The sequence below is a fragment of the Vulpes vulpes genome, chromosome 7 (genome assembly GCF_048418805.1).
Source record: "Vulpes vulpes isolate BD-2025 chromosome 7, VulVul3, whole genome shotgun sequence".
Lineage (NCBI taxonomy): Eukaryota > Metazoa > Chordata > Mammalia > Carnivora > Canidae > Vulpes > Vulpes vulpes.
The window spans coordinates 11,087,491-11,106,288 of record NC_132786.1 but is presented as its reverse complement, the minus strand read 5'-3'; the positions used below and the strand labels follow the sequence as shown (position 1 = coordinate 11,106,288).

The 18,798-nt window shown below is 47.7% G+C and overlaps 1 protein-coding gene and 1 pseudogene across 1 annotated transcript in view; both read left to right on the top strand.

Moving 5' to 3' along the window:
- The window catches only part of LOC140599614 (uncharacterized), a 136,018-nt gene that overhangs the window by 26,191 nt on the left and 91,029 nt on the right, over positions 1–18,798 (top strand). Inside the window, exons 5-6 of the mRNA XM_072762956.1 lie at positions 2,862–2,938; positions 7,363–7,439. The gene's annotated coding sequence lies outside the window, so the exon portion shown is untranslated. The remainder of the gene's footprint in view (positions 1–2,861; positions 2,939–7,362; positions 7,440–18,798) is intronic.
- LOC140599612 (integrator complex subunit 4 pseudogene) lies at positions 9,293–13,055 on the top strand (annotated as a pseudogene).

The following is an 18,798-nucleotide window of genomic DNA, read 5'->3' as shown; positions in this document are numbered from 1 at the left end:
ATTTCTTCTCCTTTAAATATTGAATTAAATATATAAATAATATATAATTTATAATATAAAAAATAATAAAATATACAAATAATATAAACAATAATAAAAATCATATAAAAATAATATTCTAAATGTATAAAGAGCTTATAGAACTCAATACCAAAACCCCCCCAAAATAATCCAAATAAAAAATGGGCATGGGACCTGAATAGACATTTTTCCAAGAAAGATACACAGATGGGGCAGCTCCGGTAGCTCACGGCTTAGTGCCCAGGGTATGATCCTGGAGACTCCGGATCGAGTCCCACTTCGGGCTCCCCGCATGGAGCTTGCTTCTCCCTCTGCCTGTGTCACTGCCTCTCTCTGTGTGTCTCTCATGAATAAATAAATAAAAAAAAGATATGCAGATGGCCAACAGACCTAGGGGGCCCCTCCTGGCTCCCCGGAGGGCGGGCCTCTGTGGGGGGGGGGCGGGGGGGCGGGCGCGGCCGGGGCGTGGCCGGGGCGTGGCCAGAGCGTGCCCGGCCCCTGACCCCGAGCGTGACCCGAAGGCCTCAGGGCGTGGCCGCGGGAGGAGCTGGACCCCGATGCGTTGACCCGCCCCGCCCCGACCGTCCCCGTGGCAGGAGGTTGCGTGGCTGCGCCGCCGCTCCAGGCCCGCGGTTCCCGGCGCTGCGGGCTCCCGGCAGCGGCTCTGCAGGCCTCGGCCCCGGCGCGCAGGTCGGCGTGGGCCCCGGGAGGTGTGAGGGGCCCCGGGGTGGCTGTGCCAGAGGCATCTGGCCCTCGCGTGTGGCGCGGCGGGTGCCTGGGAGGGACCGCGCGGGGACCGCGGGCCTCGGGGGAGGCGGGGCGGGACCTGTTGGCGGAGGGGGTGGCGGTGGGGCCTCCTCTGGGCGGCTCAGGGAGGGTGCGGGGCCCCTCCCCCGGGGCTCAGGGAGGTGCCGCGGAACCCATGCGGGCGCTCAGAGGCCTTAGGGTGCAGGCACCGTCCACCGTCAGGGCACGGCCTTGGGGCGGCGGCTTGAGGGCCTGGGCTGCTGGGCCCCGGGAGCCCCCCCAAGGCCCTGGCTCTCCCTCCCCGCTCTCAGGTCCCTCCTGAGCGCCCCAGCCTGGCCGGGAGCCCGCCCCCCGCCTTGGTCCCTATCAGGTGAGTACGGCTCCCTCCGACACTGTTGAATTTTGAAGCGTTCCCCTTTCTGCGCATCCTGTCCAACGTTTGGTGTTTCCTGTCCGGCCAGTGCTGCCCATTCTCACCGCTGTGAGGTGGGATCTCGTTGTGGCTTTGATCTGTATTTCCCTGATGCAAATGCAGTGATGGGGGCACTTTCTCGTGGCCTTGTCGGCCACGTCTGTGTCTTGCTCTGTGCCGTTTCCATTGGTGTCTTTTGCCCATTTCCGGATTGGATGGTTGGTTTCTCTGCTGTGGAGTTGAATAGGTTCTTTCGAGATCTCGGATGCTGGCCCTTTATCCGAAGGGTCGTTTGCACCCATCTTCTCCCAGTCTGGAGGTTGTCTTTCAGTTTTGTTGAGTTTTTCTTTGGCTGTGCAGAAACAGCTCCTCTTCATGGCGTCCCGACGTTCCATTTCGCTCTTGTTTCCCTGGCCTTCGTGGCTGATGTAGTTTGCAAGAAGTTGCTGTGGCCCAGTTCAAGACGGGTGTTGTTGCCTGTGTTCTCCCGGAGGGTTTTGATGGAATCTTGTCTCACACTTAGATCCTTCCTCCATTTTGAGTTTATCCTTGTGTTTGGCATGAGAGGAATGGTCCAGTGTCATTCCTCTGCACGTGGCTGTCCAGTGTTCCCAGCAGCCTTTATCGAAGAGACTGTCTTTTATTCCCCCGTGGATGGTCTTTCCTGCCTGGCCGAATATTAGTTGCCCGTAGAGTTGAGGGTCCACATCTGGATGCTCTCCTCTGTTCCATTGATCCATGTGTCCGTTTTTGTGCCAGTACCACACCGTCTTGATGGTCACAGCTTTGTGGCACACCCTGAAATCGGGCATTGTGCTGCCCCCCCCCTGCAGTGGGTTTCTTGGCTACTATTCCCGTGGCTGTTCAGGGTCTTTTCTGATTCCACACAAGTCTTCAGATGATTTGTTCCAGCTCTCTGAAGGGAGTCCGTGATATTTCTGACAGATTTTGCAATAGTTGTGTAAATTGCCCTGGATCACGTTGACATTTTCCCCAATATTAATTCTTCCAACCCAGGAGCATGGAACCTTTTTTCCATCTCTTTGTGTCTTCCTCAGATTCTTTCAGACGTGTTCTGCAATGTTTCGGGTAGAGATCCTCTACCCCTCAGGTTAGGTTTCTTTCTAGGTAGCTCATGCTTTTTTTGGGTGCTGTGGTTGTATAAATGGGATTGGCCCCTTCCTCGATGTCCCTTTCCTCGGTCTCATCGTTCACGTACAGAAAGGCCACTGGTTTCTGGGCCCTGAGTTTGTATCCCGCCACACTGCGAACTTGCTGTAGGAGTTCCAGCAATCTTGGGGTGGAGTCTCTTGGGTTTTCTAGGTACGGTATCATGTCATCGGCAAAGAGGGAGAGTTTGACTTCTCCTTTGCGGGTTTGAATGCCTTTTATTTCTCTTCGTTGCCTGATTGCTGAGGCCGTGACGTCTCGTACTATGTTGAGAATAGTAGCGGTGAGAGTGGACATCCCCGTCTCGTGCCTGGTCTTCGGGGAAAGGCTCCCACTGTTTCCCCATTGGGACTGATAATTTGCCAGGGGCTTGTCGTAGATGGCTTTGAAGATGCTGAGGGACTTTCCCTCTGTCTCTATACTCTGAAGCGTTTGGATCAGGAATGGATTTTGTCAAATGTTTTCTGCGTCTCTTGAGAGGATCACCTGGTTCTCGTTTTCTCTCTTGCAGATCTGATCAGTCACACGGAGTGCTTGCCGAGCGTTGAACCAGCCTTGCGTCCCGGGGATAAATGCCACCTGGTCACGGTGAGTAACTTCTCAATGTGCCATTGGATCCTGTTGGCTCGTATCTTGTGGAGAATGTCTGCATCCGTGTTCGTGAGGTCTGTCGGTCTGTAACTCTCCTTTGTCGGTTGGGTCTTTGTCTGCTTTTGGACTTAAGGTGATGCTGGCCTCCAAGAACGAGTTTGGAAGTATTCCGTCTCTTGTCTATCTTTCGGAACCGCTTTAGTCGAAATAGGTACGGTTTCCTCTTTAGACGTTTGATAGCATTCCCCAGGGAAGCCATCCAGCCCTGGGCTGTTGTGTCTCGGGAGGTCTTTGATGATGACTGCTTCAGTTTCCTCCCTGGATGTTGGCCTGTTCGGTTTTTCTGTCTTCCTGTTCCGGTTTTGGTAGTTTGTGGTTTTCCGGAAATGTGTCCGTTTCTTCTCGATTGCCCAATTTATTGGCGTATAGCTGCTCAGGATGAGTTTTTAATCTCTATTTCATTAGTTCTGCTTGAATTCTTATTAACCGTCGACTTCTGCTGGGTGAAGGTTTCATTTGCCGTTCCTTCTCCAGCTCCTTTAGGTGCAAGGTTAGCTTTTGTATTTGAGTTCTTTCCAGTGTTTGGATGGACGCTTGCATTGGGATGTATATCCCCTATGTGGGACCGCTTTTGCCATATCCCAAAGATTTGGAACAGGTTGGTTGTATCTTCATTCTCGTTGGTTTTTGTGAATCTTTTTAGTTCTTCTCTAAGGTCCTGGTTGACCCTTTCTTTCGTCTTTTAGCAGGATGGTCCTTAACCTGCAGGTGTTTGAAATCCTTGCAAACTTCTTCTTGTGGTTGAGTTCTAGTTTCAGAGCATTATGGTCTGAAAATACGCAGGGGACGATCCCAGTCTTTTGGTATCGGTCACGACCTGATTTGTGACCCCGTATGTGGTCTCTTCTGGACAGAGTTCCACGTGCACTTGAGAAAAATGTGAATTCAGTTGCATTTGGATGTAAAGTTTTGTAAACATCTGTGAGATCCATCTGGTCCAGTGTATCCTTTAGTGCCCTTGTTTCTTTGGAGATGCTGTGCCTGGAAGATCTATCAATCCTAGAAAGCGCCGTGTTCGAGTCTCCAAGTAAAAGTGTATTATTTTCTAAGTACGTCTTAACTTTGCTTAGCAACTGATTGATATCCGTGGCAGCTCCCACATTCGGGGCACAGATATCCACGATTGTTAGGTCGTCGTGTTGGATAGATCCTTTAGGTACGATCTAGTGACTGTTTGAGGTTTTCCACGTAGAGTGTCATGTCCTCTGTGAAAAGTGAGAGTTTGACTTCTTTGCCCATCGGGATGCCATTTCTTTCTGTTTCAGAATGTCACTGCGAAAGCTAGGACCGCTACTACTGTGCCGAAGGACAGCGTTGAGGGTGGACACCCTGTCGTGTTCCTGACCTTAAGTTAAAAGCTCCAGGATTTTCCCAATGAAGAGGACGTTCCCTCTGGGTCTTTTGTAGACGGGTTTTATGAGAATTGAGGTTTGTTCCCGGTATCTGTACCGGGTGGAAGGTTTTCTTCATGAAAGGATGGTCTATTTGGTCAAATGCTTTTTCTGCATCTATTGAGAGAATCCTACGGTTGTCATCCTTTCTTTCATTGACATGGAGAGGGAAGGAGAGACAGAGAACCGGAGGGACGGACAGACACAGGGAGGGGGACACAGACAGGGAGGGAGAGATAGGGGAGGGGAGGGAGAGACAGCGAGATGGCGAGGGAGAGACCGAGACAAGGAGGGAGACTGAGGGAGGGAGGAAGAGAGCCAGACACTGAAGGAGAGTCAGAGACAGGGAGGGAGAGACAGAGACAGAGAGGGAGACACCGAGAGACAGTGAGAAAGAGACAGAGAGACAGGGAGGGAGACCGAGACACAGTGAGGGGGACACAGAGACAGGATGGAGAGAACGAGACAGGGAGTGAGAGACCGGGAGACACAAAGGGAGACACACGGAGACTGGCGGAGAGATAGAGACGCACGGAGAGACAGAGACACAAGGAGGGCGAGCCAGTGAGACACGGAGCAAGAGTCAGAGAGAGGGAGGGAGAGAAGGAGAGGGGGGGGAGGGGCGACCGAGACTGGGCAGCGGGGAGAGAGACACAGACACAGGGAAGGAGAGTCAGAGAGACAGGGACGGAAAGACAGAGACGGTGAGGCAGAGACTGAAAGACAGGGAGGGAGAGGCAGGGAAACAAGTAGGGAGATGCCGAGAGACTGGAAGGGAGAGACCGAGACACAGGGAGACACGGAGACAAGGAGGGTGAGATCTAGACAGCGTGGGAGAGACAGAGAGGGTGGGGACCCAGAGACAGGGAGGTAGAGACAGAGAGACAGGGAGGGACAGACCCAGAGACAGGGAGGGAGAGACCGTGAGACAAAGGGCTGCGGCGGTGGACAGTGGTCAGACCTGTTCACGGAGGGGGCTGGCGGCGGGGCCTCCTACGGTCAGGTCTCCTCCAGGCGGCTCAGGGAGGGTGCGGGGCCCCTCCACCGGGGCTCAGGGAGGGTGCCGAGCCCATCTGGGCAAGCTCAGAGGGGTTTGGATGCAGGCACCATCCACCTTCAGGGTATGGCCTTGGGGCGGTGGCTTGAGGGCCTGGGCTGCTGGGCCCCGGGAGCCCCCCCAAGGCCCTGGCTCTCCCTCCCCGCTCTCAGGTCCCTCCTGAGCGCCCCAGCCTGGCCGGGAGCCCGCCCCCCGCCTTGGTCCCTATCAGGTGAGTATGGCGATTTCTGAAACTTTTGAATTTTGAAAGCATTCCCCTTTCTCCACATCCTCTCCAACATTTGTTGTGTCCTGTCTGGTTCTTGTTCCCCATTCTCACCTGTGTGAGGTGGTATCTCATTGTGCTTTTGCTCTGTATTTCCCTGACGGCCGGCGATGCGGAGCATCGTCTCGTGTGCTTGTTGGCCACGTCTGTGTCTTCCTGTGTGACGTTTCTGTTGGTGTCTTTTTCCCATTTCAGGGTGGCATTCTTGGTTTCACCGCTGTTGAGTGTAATAGGTTCTTTAGAGATCTCGGATGCTGGCCCTTTATCGGACGGGTCATTTGCAAGTAGCTTCTCCCATTCTGGAGATGGTCTGTTGGTTTTGTTGAGTGTCTCTTTGGCTGTGCGGAAGCTTCTCATCCTGATGAAGTCCCAATAGTTCATCTCTGCTTTTGTTTCTCTGGCCTACATGGGTGTATCTTGCGAGAAGTTGCTGTGGCCAAGTTCGGGAAGGGCGTTGCCTGTGTTCTCCCCCAGGGTTTTGATGGAAATTCGTCTCACATTTACATCTTTCATCCATTTTGAGTTTATCTTTGTGTCTGGTGTGAGACAGTGGGCCAGTTTCCCTCCTCTGCATGTGGCTGTCCAGCGTTTCCAGTGGCATTGATGGAAGAGACTTGTCTTTTTTCCAGTGGATGGTCTCTCCTGCTTGGTCGAATATATGGTCTTGACCATCGAGTTGAGGGTCCACTTCTGGATTCCTCTTCTGTTCCATTGGTGGCTGTGTCTGTTTTTGTGCCTGTACCACACTGTCTTGGTGAGCACAGCTTTGCAGCGCAACCTGAAATCCGGCATTGTGCTGCCCCCCGCTGTGGTTTTCCTGGCTACTATTCCCGTGGCCATTCGGGGTCCTTTCTGATTCCACACAAATCTTCAGATGATCTGTTCCAGCTCTCTGAAGAGAGTCCGTGGTATTTTTGATAGGGATTGTGTTAATTGTGTAAATTGCCCACGTTGACGTTTTCCCAATATTCATTCTTCGGATCCATGAGCATGGAATCGTTTGCCATCTCTTTGTCTTCCTCAGTCTCTTTCAGACGTGTTCTGTCGTTTTTCGGGTCGAGATCCTTTACCTCTTTCGTTAGGTTTATTCCTAGGTAGCACATGCTTTTGGGTGCTCTCGTAAATGGGGTCGACTCCTTAATTTCTCTTTCTTCAGTCTCATCGTTAGTGTCTAGAAAGGCCACTGACTTCTGGGCATTGATTTTGTACCCTGCCACACTGCCGAATTTGCTGTATGAGTTCTAGCAGTCTTGGGGTGGAGTCCTTTGGGTTTTCTAGGTGTACGGTATCATGTCATCTGCGAAGAGGGAGAGTTTGACTTGTTCTAGGCCGATTTGAATGCCTTTTAGTTCTTTTTGTTGCCTGATTGCTGAGGCTAGGATGTCTAGTGTTATGTTGAATAGCAGTGGTGAGAGTGGACATCCCTGTCTCGTTCCTGATCTTCTTCGGGGAAAGGCTCCCAGCGTTTCCCCCTTGGGAATGATAATTTGCTGTGGGCTTTTCGTAGACGGCTTTGAAGATGCTGAGGAACGTTTCCTCTATCCCTATACTCTGAAGCGTTTGGATCAGGAATGGATGTCGTATTTTGTCAAAAGCTTTCTCTGCATCTATTGAGAGGATCACCTGGTTCTCGTTTTTTCTCTTGCAGATCTGATCAGTCACACGGAGTGTTTGACGAGTGTTGAACCAGCCTTGCGTCCCAGGGATAAATGCCATCTGGTCACCGTGAGTAACTTCTCAATGCACCGTTGGGTCGTATTGGCTCGTATCTTGTTGAGAATGTTTGCATCCGTGTTCATCGGGGACATCGTTCTATCACTCTCCTTTTTGGTGGGGTGGGGTCTTTGTCTGCTTTTGGACATCAGGTGATGGTGGCCTCGTAGAACGAGTTTGGAAGTATTCCATCTCCAGAAGCTTCAGCTGGCCTCACTGTAGTCTCTGTGGCAGGCTCTCGATTTGGTTCACGATGGAGCTCAGTGGCCAAAGTCGTTCGCTCCACTGAGGCAGGTGGCTGCTCCGGCATGTGCGGGAAACCGATAGCATGCACCTGGGTGTGCTCTTCCTCCCGGGTGGCCGCGGGTACAAGTAGCTCTTGCATGTCGGAACAGTGAATCAGAGGTGTTACCACCAGGTGCATTGGTTTGGTCTCAGCAGCTGGCATTTCGGTTTGAGCCGTGACCAGCTCGATCACCTCTGGCCCTGAAGCTTTAGCAGGCCCCGAGGTAGGAGCTGGGGCTGGTTGTTGAGGTGGTTCAGGATATTGCACAGGGGCGGACGCTAGTTGCTCCACTGAGCCTGGTGGCCGCTCCGGCATGTGGCGGATCCTGATAGCATGTGGCGGGATATGATCTAACGCGAGGGTGGCCAAGATTGCAGGTGGGTCCTCCTTGTCGGGAGAGTGAATCAGAGGTGTGACCACCTCGTGCATTGGCTTCGACTCGGCAGCTGGCATCTGCGCTCTGGCCAAGCACTCAGCACCGACAGTCCCGCCCAGCTCGATCACCTCAGGCCCAGAAGCTTCACCAGCCCCCAGGTTCAGAGCTGGGGTGGACTGCTGACGTGGTTCATGATGTTGCTCAGGGGCCGAAGCTGGTTACTGCAGTGAGGCAGGTGACTCGTTTGGCATGGCATGCCGGGGACATAGATCGTGGGCGCCCTGGGGGAGCTCTTCTTGCAGGGTGGCCAAGTGTGCAGGTGGCTCCTCCAGGTCGGGACAGTGAATCAGAGGTGTGACTGCCGTGTAAATTGGCTTGGCCTCAGCAGCTGACATCTCGGCTCAGGCCAAGCACTCAGCACCAACTGCCATGCCCGGCTCCAACTGCTCAGGCCCATAAGCTTCAGCTCGCCCCATTGTAGTAGCTCTGGTGGACTCTTGATTTCGTTTAGGATGTTGCTCAGTGCCCGAAGTCGGTTGCTCCCCTGAGGCAGGTGGCTGCTCTGTCATGTGGGGGATCCCGATAGCATGCCCCTTGGCGTGCTCTTCCTCCAGAGTGGCCGTGGGTACAGGTACTTTTTCACATTTGAAATACATTTTGCATATTTCCTTATGTTAAAAAAAATAACTGTGTCCAAGACTTAAAGATTCTTATTTACTGATGCATTTAAATCTTTCTCATAATGATCTACGGCATTTAACGTAGTAGTGAAATTGTTCATATCGGTGCCTCTGGCAGCTTTTCCTTCTGTACTTGTGGTGTTCCTGTTTATATCATTCGGATATCTTTTGGAAAACAATGACATTCTTTAGAACCCTGAGGATTTCCCTGGTGTTGTTTATTTATTTTTTTTTAAGTGTCATACATTTCCATTTATTGGACCTAATGAATACATCAGTTAAATGTTTGCTTATTTTGCATAAAGAGCCCGTTTTCTTTTTTTTTTTTTTTTGGGATTTTTAATTTTTTTATTGGAGTTCAATTTGTCCACATATAGCGCACCACCCAGTGCTCATCCTGCCAAGAGCTCCCCTCATTGCCCATCACCCAGTCACCCCCCCCACCCACTTCCCCTTCCACTACCCCTTGTTTGTTTCCCAGAGTTAAGTGTCTCCTGTTTTGTCACCCTCACTGATAGTTTCACTCATTTTCTCTCCTTTGCCTTTATTCCCTTTCACTAATTTTTATATTTCCCAAATGAATGAGACCACATAATGTCAGTCCTTCTCCGATTGACTGTTTTCACTCAGCATAATGCCCGGGACAGCTGCACCCCAATGTTTATAGCAGCAATGTCCACAGTAGGCAAACTGTGGAAGGAGCCTCGGTGTCCATTGAAAGATGATGGATCAAGAAGCTGTGGTGTGGCGGGCAGTCATGGCGGCTCACCTAAAGAAACGAGTATACGAGGACTTCACTAAGGTGGTCCAGCAACAACAGGAGGAAATTGCAACCAAGAAACTGCGATTGACAAAACCAAGTAAATCTGCAGCACTCCTCGTAGATCTGTGTAAAGCTCCCTCCCCAATGGATGCTTTGCAGTATCTACTCCAGTTTGCCAGAAAGCCTGTTGAAGCAGAAAGTGTGGAAGGAGTAGTCAGGATTCTCTTGGAACATTATTACAAGGAGAATGATCCATCTGTGAGACTGAAAATTGCATCATTGTTGGGTTTATTATCAAAGACTGCAGGATTCTCACCAGTCTGCATTATGGATGATGCCATTAACATCCTGCAGAATGAAAAGTCTCATCAAGTCCTTGCTCAACTGTTGGACACCTTGCTTGCAATTGGCACGAAACTCCCAGAGAATCAAGCTATCCAGATGGGATCAGTTGATGTAGCCTGCAAGCACCTCAGAGATACGTCACATGGTGTAAGAAATAAGTGCCTGCAATGACTTGGCAATCTTGGCTCTTTGGAGACAAGTGTGACAAAAGATGGAGAAGGCCTAGCTGTCAGAGATGTCCAGAAGATTATAGGGGATTACTTCAGTGACCAAGACCCAGGTGTCAGAACAGCGGCTATAAATGCCGTATTGCAGCTTCATGAAAGAGGACTGAAGTTACACCAAGCAATTTATAAGCAGGCCTGTAAATTGTTGTCTGATGACTATGAACAAGTGCGCAGTGCTGCAGTCCAACTTATCTGGGTTGTCAGCTCTATCCTGAACGCATTATCCCCATTACTTCTTCTAATGAAGAAATTTGCTTAGTTGATGATGCATTTGGAAAAATTTGTCCCATGGTCAGTGATGGCTCCTGGGTGGTTCGAGTTCAGGCTGCAAAGCTATTGGGCTCGATGGAACAAGTCAGTTCTCATTTCTTGGAGCAGACACTCGACAAGAAGCTCATGTCAGATCTCAGGAGAAAACGCACTGCACATGAACGTGCCAAGGAACTTTATAGGTCAGGAGAGTTTTCCAGTGGCAGAAAGTGGGGAGGTGATGCTCCCAAAGAAGAAATAGATACAGGAGCTGTGAACGTGATTGAGTCAGGAGCTTGTGGAGCCTTTGTTCATGGATTGGAAGATGAGATGTATGAGGTCCGCATTGCTGCCGTGGAGGCTCTCTGCATGCTGGCCCAATCTTCACCTTCTTTTGCGGAGAAGTGCCGCCCTGATTTCCCGCTTGACATGTTTAATATGAAATTGAGGAAGTACGTCTGCAGTCCATACACAGCATGAGAAAAATTTCTATTAATATCACTCTCCGAGAGGATCAGCTTGACAGTGTCCTGGCTGTGTTAGAGGATTCGTCCAGAGATATTCGAGAGGCTGGCTCTTCACGAACTTTTATGCTGTACTAACGTTTCGACTGAAGAAGGGATTCATCTTGCACTGGCGGAGCTGCTGAAAAATTTAACCAAGTACCCTACTGATTGGGACTCTATATGGAAGTGCTTGAAGTTTCTGGGAAGTCTGCATCCAACCCTGGTGCTTCCCTTGGTGCCAGAGCTCCTGAGCACCCATCCATTTTTTGACACAGCTGAACCAGACATGGATGACCCAGCTTACATTGCAGTTTTGTTTCTTATTTTTAATGCTGCTACAACCTGTCCAACAATGCCGGCACTCTTCTCAGATCATACCTTCAGGCATTATGCCTACCTCCGAGACAGTCTTTCTCATCTTGTTCCTGCCTTAAGGTTACCAGGTAGAAAACTAGTGTCGTCGGCCGTTTCTCCCGGTATTGCGCCCCATGAGGACCCATCCCATCAGTTCCTGCAGCAGAGCCCTGAAAGGGTGTACAGTCTTCAGAGCGCCGGGACCCTCAGGGAACCCAGAAGCTGCTGGAGTTCATCATCCGGGATCTGCAAAGACTTGGAGAACTTCAGTCTGAACTAGCAGGAGTTGCTGACTTCTCGGCTACCTATCTTCGGTGTCAGCTTCTTCTCATGGAGGCCTTGCAAGGAAAGCTGTGGAATGTGACTGCCCCTTTATATTTGAAGCAGAGTGACTTGGCCTCCGCAGCAGCAAAACAGATCATGGAAGAGACCTACAAAATGGAGTTCATGTACAGTGGTGTGGAGAAGAAACAGGTGGTGATTATACATCACATGAGGCTGCAGGCCAAAGCCTTGCAACTTATAGTAACAGCACGGACTACTCGAGGCGAGGAGCTGACCCCTTATTTGGGATGTGTGAAAACGTTTTACAGGAAGTGGACTTTTTTCAGAGGTGTTTTATTGCTGATTTGCCCCCACCTACAGGACAGCTTTGTGGACAAACGTCTTGACCTTATGCCCCGACTCATGACATCCAAACCTGTGGAAGTGGTCAAAACTCTACAGACCATGCTGAGGCAGAGTACCTTCTTGCACCTCCCCCTCCCAGAGCAGATCCACACACTTCAGCCACCATCATTGACCCAGCAGGAGTGTCAGACAACCCTTTGCGATTTACATCTGGATTGGTTGTGGCCCTGGATGTCGATGCGACCCTGGAACATGTGCAGGACCCTGAGAGTGCTGTGAAGGTCCAGGTCTTCTATCCAGATGGCCAGGCTCAGAGGATTCATCCTAAGCCAGCAGACTTGCGGAATCCTGGCCCAGGGCGCCACCGGCTTATCACTCAGGTGTACCTCTCCCAAACTGCCTGGACAGAACCATGCCAGGTGGAAGTGAGGCTGCTACTGGCCCACAACTCCAATTCCCGCATTCCAAAATCCCCCTCGATTGAAGGTGGCAAAGTGTCACCCCAGGTGGAAACCAGCATCGAGGGCACCATCGCCTTCAGCAAGTCTGTGAAAGTTTACATAATGCCCAAACCCGCAAGGCGCTGAGTCACAGGCATCGTGTAGAGCTGAAGCTGAGTAAGACCTTCTCAGGTAGCAGAGTGAGCCCGAAGCCTAGAGCACTTCACCTGGAGCCGGCGGATGGGCATGAGCACCATCACCCTTATCGTCTCATCTGGTATCAAACACAAAATAAATTATTTTGCATTAAAAAATCAAAAACCTTCAAGTCCACACCTCTTCCTTCCCTGACTCCCCGACCACCTCTATAAAGTTGAGAAAACAACAACAACAACAACAACAACAAAAGAAGCTGTGGTCTATGATACAATGGAATATTACTCAGCCATTAGAAATGACAAACGCCGTGAAAGGAGAGTGACGTTTGGTTCTACTTGTTGGGTTCATGTTGTTGTACGTGTGTGTGCAGCCAACCAGCAGTGCTCGTTAGGTACCAGATCCTGTACTAAGAAGGGTCTTTTACTCAAAACCAGGAAAGAGGAGAGAGAAAGAACTAGTTTCGAGAGCTTTTTGATTTGGAAAAAGCATTCCAAAAATCACGATTTTCATTATACAGTAAGGGAGTAGCTTCTTTTCTGTGTTCATTCTCGTGAGGATAAACGATAGAGGGAGTCCTGTGAAATGAAGACCACTTTGTATTCCAATTTAATTCCTGGAATTTCTTAATTGTTTCTTTTCTTTTCTTTTCTTTTCTTTTCTTTTCTTTTCTTTTCTTTTCTTTTCTTTTCTTTTTTTGGTTTTTACTGACATTCAAAAACTGAAAAACTTCTAGCTCATAACTTTGCATTTCTAGGTCCCTGCAGCAACAAAAGGAAATCGTCGTATTAGGACTAGAAGTTTAAGTGAGTCCTAAAGTATTGGAAGAAAATTCTAAAATATACATTGAGGTTCTACAAGGAAAAGATTGAGTTTAAACAAAAGAGCCTGAGCTAATTCTTCCAGAAGGTTTGTTACCTTGAATTCAGAGCCCTTTTATGAGTATATTAGAAAAATAAGTAGTCCCACAGTATCAGTCGATTCATGTATTAAGGAGAAGAGAGCTAACATTAATGAAACTAACTCTAAAGCAGTTGACTGCCAGGCTGATTGTTAAATTGGTTATTATGGAAACAGGAGAACCAACTCACACACTTAGAAATGAGGTCCCAGACTGGAAGCACTGGTAAATGTAGCTGCTCATAATCTAAGTTAAATAATTCCTTGACAGTCTGAGTAGATCTATATCAACATGGCGGTCTTATATGTAGTTTAGGGTGTTTAGTAGGAAATTATCGAATGGACTTCATGATTCCCTAGAGCTTATTTTTGAGAGGTGCTAGTGAATCAGGAGGGAAAAAAATGAATGCTCAAAAAAGTCCTGTTTCCATCTTACACATTTGGGGAAACTGTAAGAATATGTCCAAAGAATCTTGGTCTTCAGTAGTTTTATATACAGTAATAACTAACACCATAAAATAGCACTTATTTAGATAGAACTGATGGTAGACGTGGCAGTACTACATCCTTTTCTACAATGTCTGAGCATTTGTAGTACTTCAGACCTTTCCATCAGGCGTCAACATTAAATATAGAATACCTCTAGAAAGTGTGAAAATAATTTTGTCTTTGGAAGTAGTTAACGTGAAGTTTTTCCGTGTGTCCCATTGGACTTTTCTAGTGATGATCCTCCTAGGATGATGCTTTATCAGTAGGTGTCTGGATTTTATGGACTAAAAACCTGATATTTTCTTTTACAGTTGAAATCTGTAAATTATCTGTATACTTAATTTTCTATGTCCTTTCATAGCAAAAAGTAAGCAAAATCTGCCAAGACAAAGAATGATGGTCCCCCCACCAAACCTTGAGCATAACCGTTGAGGAACAAGAACGGTCGGAGATCTATGTGTGTGTATCTGTACGTACATCCATGCACACATGGCAAGATTTAACAGAAATCACAATTCCGTCATCATCTGTGGTTTATGTCACAGCTCTTCTCTGTCGTCAGCCTCTGTTTTTCTCTTTGGGCTTGTTTGAAAAATACTCGGCCTCATGTATTTCGCTCTGAGACTTTAACTGTAATCCTTGAATTCTTAATTTCAGTTCAGAAACCCTAGTCTTAGAACTCATGAATCTCCAGATTTCCATGACTGTCACCAAAAGTTGAAAATCCTATAGGTTTGCCCCCCCCCCCTTTTTTTTTAAAACTAAAGACTTAAAGAAAACAAAAAAAAAATGCTTCTTTCTGTCTTGACAAACATGAGGAAGAAACTGCAAACAGGAATACAGGTGGAAGCAACTCCTTCCGTAGCCTCCCCTTGTACTTTTAAAAGAGCTTTGTCATGTGGTTAATGATGGAGAAAGTTGACAACATGCATTGTATGTGTCTGCTGTCCGCAAACTGTATTGTGTGACCGTATATTTTCCCCAGTCATTGAAAGGGTTCTCCCAGTGTGATACGTCTTAATTTAAAAAAAGTAGTTTTTTCTCCTTTAAAATAGTCATCATTTGGTTCTGGATGTATTACGCTGAGTGAAGTAAGTCAATCGGAGAAGGACAAACATTGTAATGTCTCATTCATATGGGGCATATAAAAATAGTGAAAAGGACGAAAGGGGAAAGGAGAACAAATGAGTGGGAAATATCAGAAAGGGAGACAGAACGTGAGAGACTCCTCACTCTGGAAAACGAACAAGGGGTGGAAGAAAAGGAGGTGGGGTGGGGGTGTGGGGTGACTGGGTGACGAGCATTGAGGGGGGCACTTGATGGGATGAGCGCTGGGTGTTATGCTGTATGTTGGCAAACTGAACTCGAATGAAAAAATCATCATTATTTTATGACATTTATAAAATGCAATAAAAGATAAGGAAACCGTCCTGAGAGGCAGGATGCCTCTCTCATTTGGCCATCTTTTTAACATGTTCTACTTATTTTCCTCCCTTATTATTTAAGGCTTTTTTGGATGTATGCACTGACTTTTTTTTTTTTTATCAGCTATATTTTTGAGGAATAAGCTCTTCAATTTACAGGTGCTGTATCTTTTATAGTAATAAATTCATTGGTTCTAGAAATACACATTTGCTTCCATGTATCCATTAGAATGCAACAATACTGAACTCCTATGGGATTTTCCACTGATGAAAGTTGTTTTTATACTTACCTGTTGTATTGAAGCAGGTCTGAAGACCAGGAAGAAAGCTGACTAGTGATCTGAATTGCAAAATGTTGAGAACTAACCAGTGGGTTGTCATGGTGCCTCATGACTCTTTGTGTGTGTGTGTGTGTGCCTAATGACTCTTAAGTACAAAGGAAGTTTATTAATTATTTGAAGTCAAGACAACACAATCATTTGTAGGAGATCCTTAGCTAGAAAGTATTGATATTCTTTGAAGAAATCAATACAACAAAACCTTAGAAAGTTTTAGAAGAAGTTACCAGAAAATCAAAACCTGAGCTGCAGAAAAGAAAAGTCATGTATCTGAGATGACAAACGTAAGGGAAGCAAGTAAGTGCAGGAAAGCTGGAAGCTCTTGATTGGTCGCGGCCACAGAGAGTTTGGACAAGACAACAGGATGTGCCACTTTTGTTTTGTAGGGAAGTGTCGTTTGTGACCATCATATTTGTAAATGGGTTTTCCGTTGGTTTTGGCGGCAACAATGTTTGCCACTCCTCTGGTCTAACTGGACCGAGACATCCCTCGCTCCTGTTACCACTAGTCCATGTTTGCAGTGCTGTTGGTTGGCTTTGGAAATGTGAACTTTGTGGATAAAACAGGGAAGTTTCTCTGGCATCGAGTGGAAAACAAAGAGCCCACACAAGGCTCTGTAGGGACGGTGTGTGTGCATGCGTGCGCACGAGATACTCTCATAACAGGAAATATACAGTACTCAATTTCATCAACAGTAGCTCAAATTTAGTTACTGAAACAGTGGTTTCAGTGAACATTGTATTCTCTGCTTCAGGTTTCTGTCGAAGCGACAAATTTGGAAAGTGTATTTCCGTGAAGAACTACAAATTCATTAGAATATAGCTGACCTCCCCACAACATGGGGATTAGGGGTCTCGACAGCATCCCCCAGCACAGCTGAAAATCCACGTATGATTTTTGATTCTGCCAAAACTTGACTGTTAGTAGTAGCCCACTGTTGATTGGAACCTTACCGATGATATAAACAGTAGACTAATATGTGTCTTACAATGAAGTGAGCTGGGAAAAGAGAATGTTATTAAAATCATAAGGAAGAGGGGCGCCTGGGTGGTGCAGTCATTGGGAGCCTGGGCGATGCCGTCAGTTAAGTGCCTGACTCTTGGTTTTGGCTCAGGTCATGATCTCATGGTCTCTGGATCAAGCCCTGCATCGGGATTCATGCTCAGCAGTGAGTCTGCTTGGAATTCTCTCCCTCTGCCCCTCCAACTCGTGTACACACTCTTTCTCATTCTCTCTTAAATAACTCACTAAATCTTTAAAAAAAGAAAATCATGGGAGTAAAGACATGTATGGTGCTGTACTGTATAAAGAAGTGGACCCATGCAATGCAAACACATGTTGTTCAAGGAACAACTGTACTCTTACCTTTTATATATATATATCTCCCACTTACTAAACTGTGATCGTTAGACAGCCATCAGCAGTTGTCCCTAAGGCTAATGACCTCTTTTTTTTCCTCTCTCCTACTCCTAGTCTGCAGAACAGGAATGCTGCCCCTCTCTACTGCATTAGCGGGAAAAGATCTCTGAGGGCAATTTAGAAGACGTGCCTGTTTCCACGCTTGCCCTTTCCAAGCTGGGTCACCTGTCCTCACTCCACGGGGCCTTTGTTCTGTTACGTGTGCTTGAATAGTAGATGGTGGTCAAAGAGTCTCATACAGTACAATCGAGTTGGAAATCGCTGAGCGCACGACTTACACGAGAGCCACCCCGCCCCGGGTCCCCTGCCCTGCGTGCCCGCTCTTCGTGGCGCTCACCACCTTGTGACATGTTACAGATTTATTCAGTCATTGTCTCTTCCACCCCCCGAGGAAGACCAAACCCTGTGGATGGGGGCAGACGCCTGATGTGTTTTGCCCATCGCTGTGTCATCAGCGCCTGCATCAGAGGGTGTCGGAAACTACATGAGGCTCGCGGTGAATGTTTCTGGAGTGAGTTAGTTATTAGGATCCAGACTGTATTTCTGGGTAATAATTTAGAGATCACTAAAACCTAAGTTCCTATGATAAGGGTTTTATGTCTGTCAGCCGGCTTTATGACGTTCTTTGGTTTGCATGAAAAACTCTATTCCTCCTACAGGATAGAATTCGAAGAGCAATTTATATTTAGAAGATGTTTATAATAAGCCCTATGGGCCCGGTTTATCGCAGTGATCTCTTGTTATTCAAATGCTATATTTTCTCAAATGTAGATTGTACAGTTGTGCCTGGGAGGCGTGTGCACTGCATGAAAGTAGGATCTGTGAGGCACTCTAGCCATCGTCACAGTGTATGGCTATTCCTGTAGATACTTACTTAAACCACAAAATATTGGCACATTGCTTTCTTTCTTAGCAGGTAGAAAATGTACATGATAATAAAAATGTTACCTGATAGAAGAAATTTAATTTATTCGTTTCACAGTTAAGAGTCTGGCGATGAGAGATGTGTCCTAAATGGCTACCTACTTATGCCTCATGCTTATTATATGTGTCAGATTGAAATATTTCCCATCATCCTGGTAAGTTGAGGAGTAAGGCCCACCTGAGTGTGACCCGAACGCAAGGGCACGAGGCTTTGCACGAGGTGTGGTGCATGGCAATTGGTCCTTTCTGTTTACAGTCACTCCGGGGTGCGGTCCGGGTCTGGAGTGATATCATCTCCTGTCCTGCCTTCCCTGCTGTTTGTAGGTGGACACCTCCCACATTTGTCATTCTCCCACTGAATTGTATATCCAACTACTCATGTAACCTCTCCTCCAGTTTCTGCAAAGAAACATGATCTCACCAACTCCCCCCGAACACACTCATCTGTATTCTTCACCCCTATGACTTGACTGCAAGGCTGTCTTCCCAGTTACTCAGCCTCCAGACCTCAGAGGTGTCTTTAATTCCTTGCTGTCTTTCAAACCCCCATCCAGTGCATCAGCAAAATACCTTTTATCTTGACCTTCAATATAGATCCAGAATGCAGCTGTTTTCTATTATCTCCACTGCTAGATCCTAATTCAAGTGACCGTCTTCTCTTGCCTGAATTCTTCAGAAGCCTTTTGTGGGGTTTTCCTGCCTTTCCCCATGCCCCGCTGTAAGATTCTACACGGAGCAGCCATCTCGATCCACTTAAAGCAAAAGTAAGATCCTATGACTCTTCTGAAACCATTTGAAGGCTCACCCAGCTCAGTCACTGTAAAAGCCAAAGTGAGGATGGTGGTCAAAAGGCCTACGTGATCTG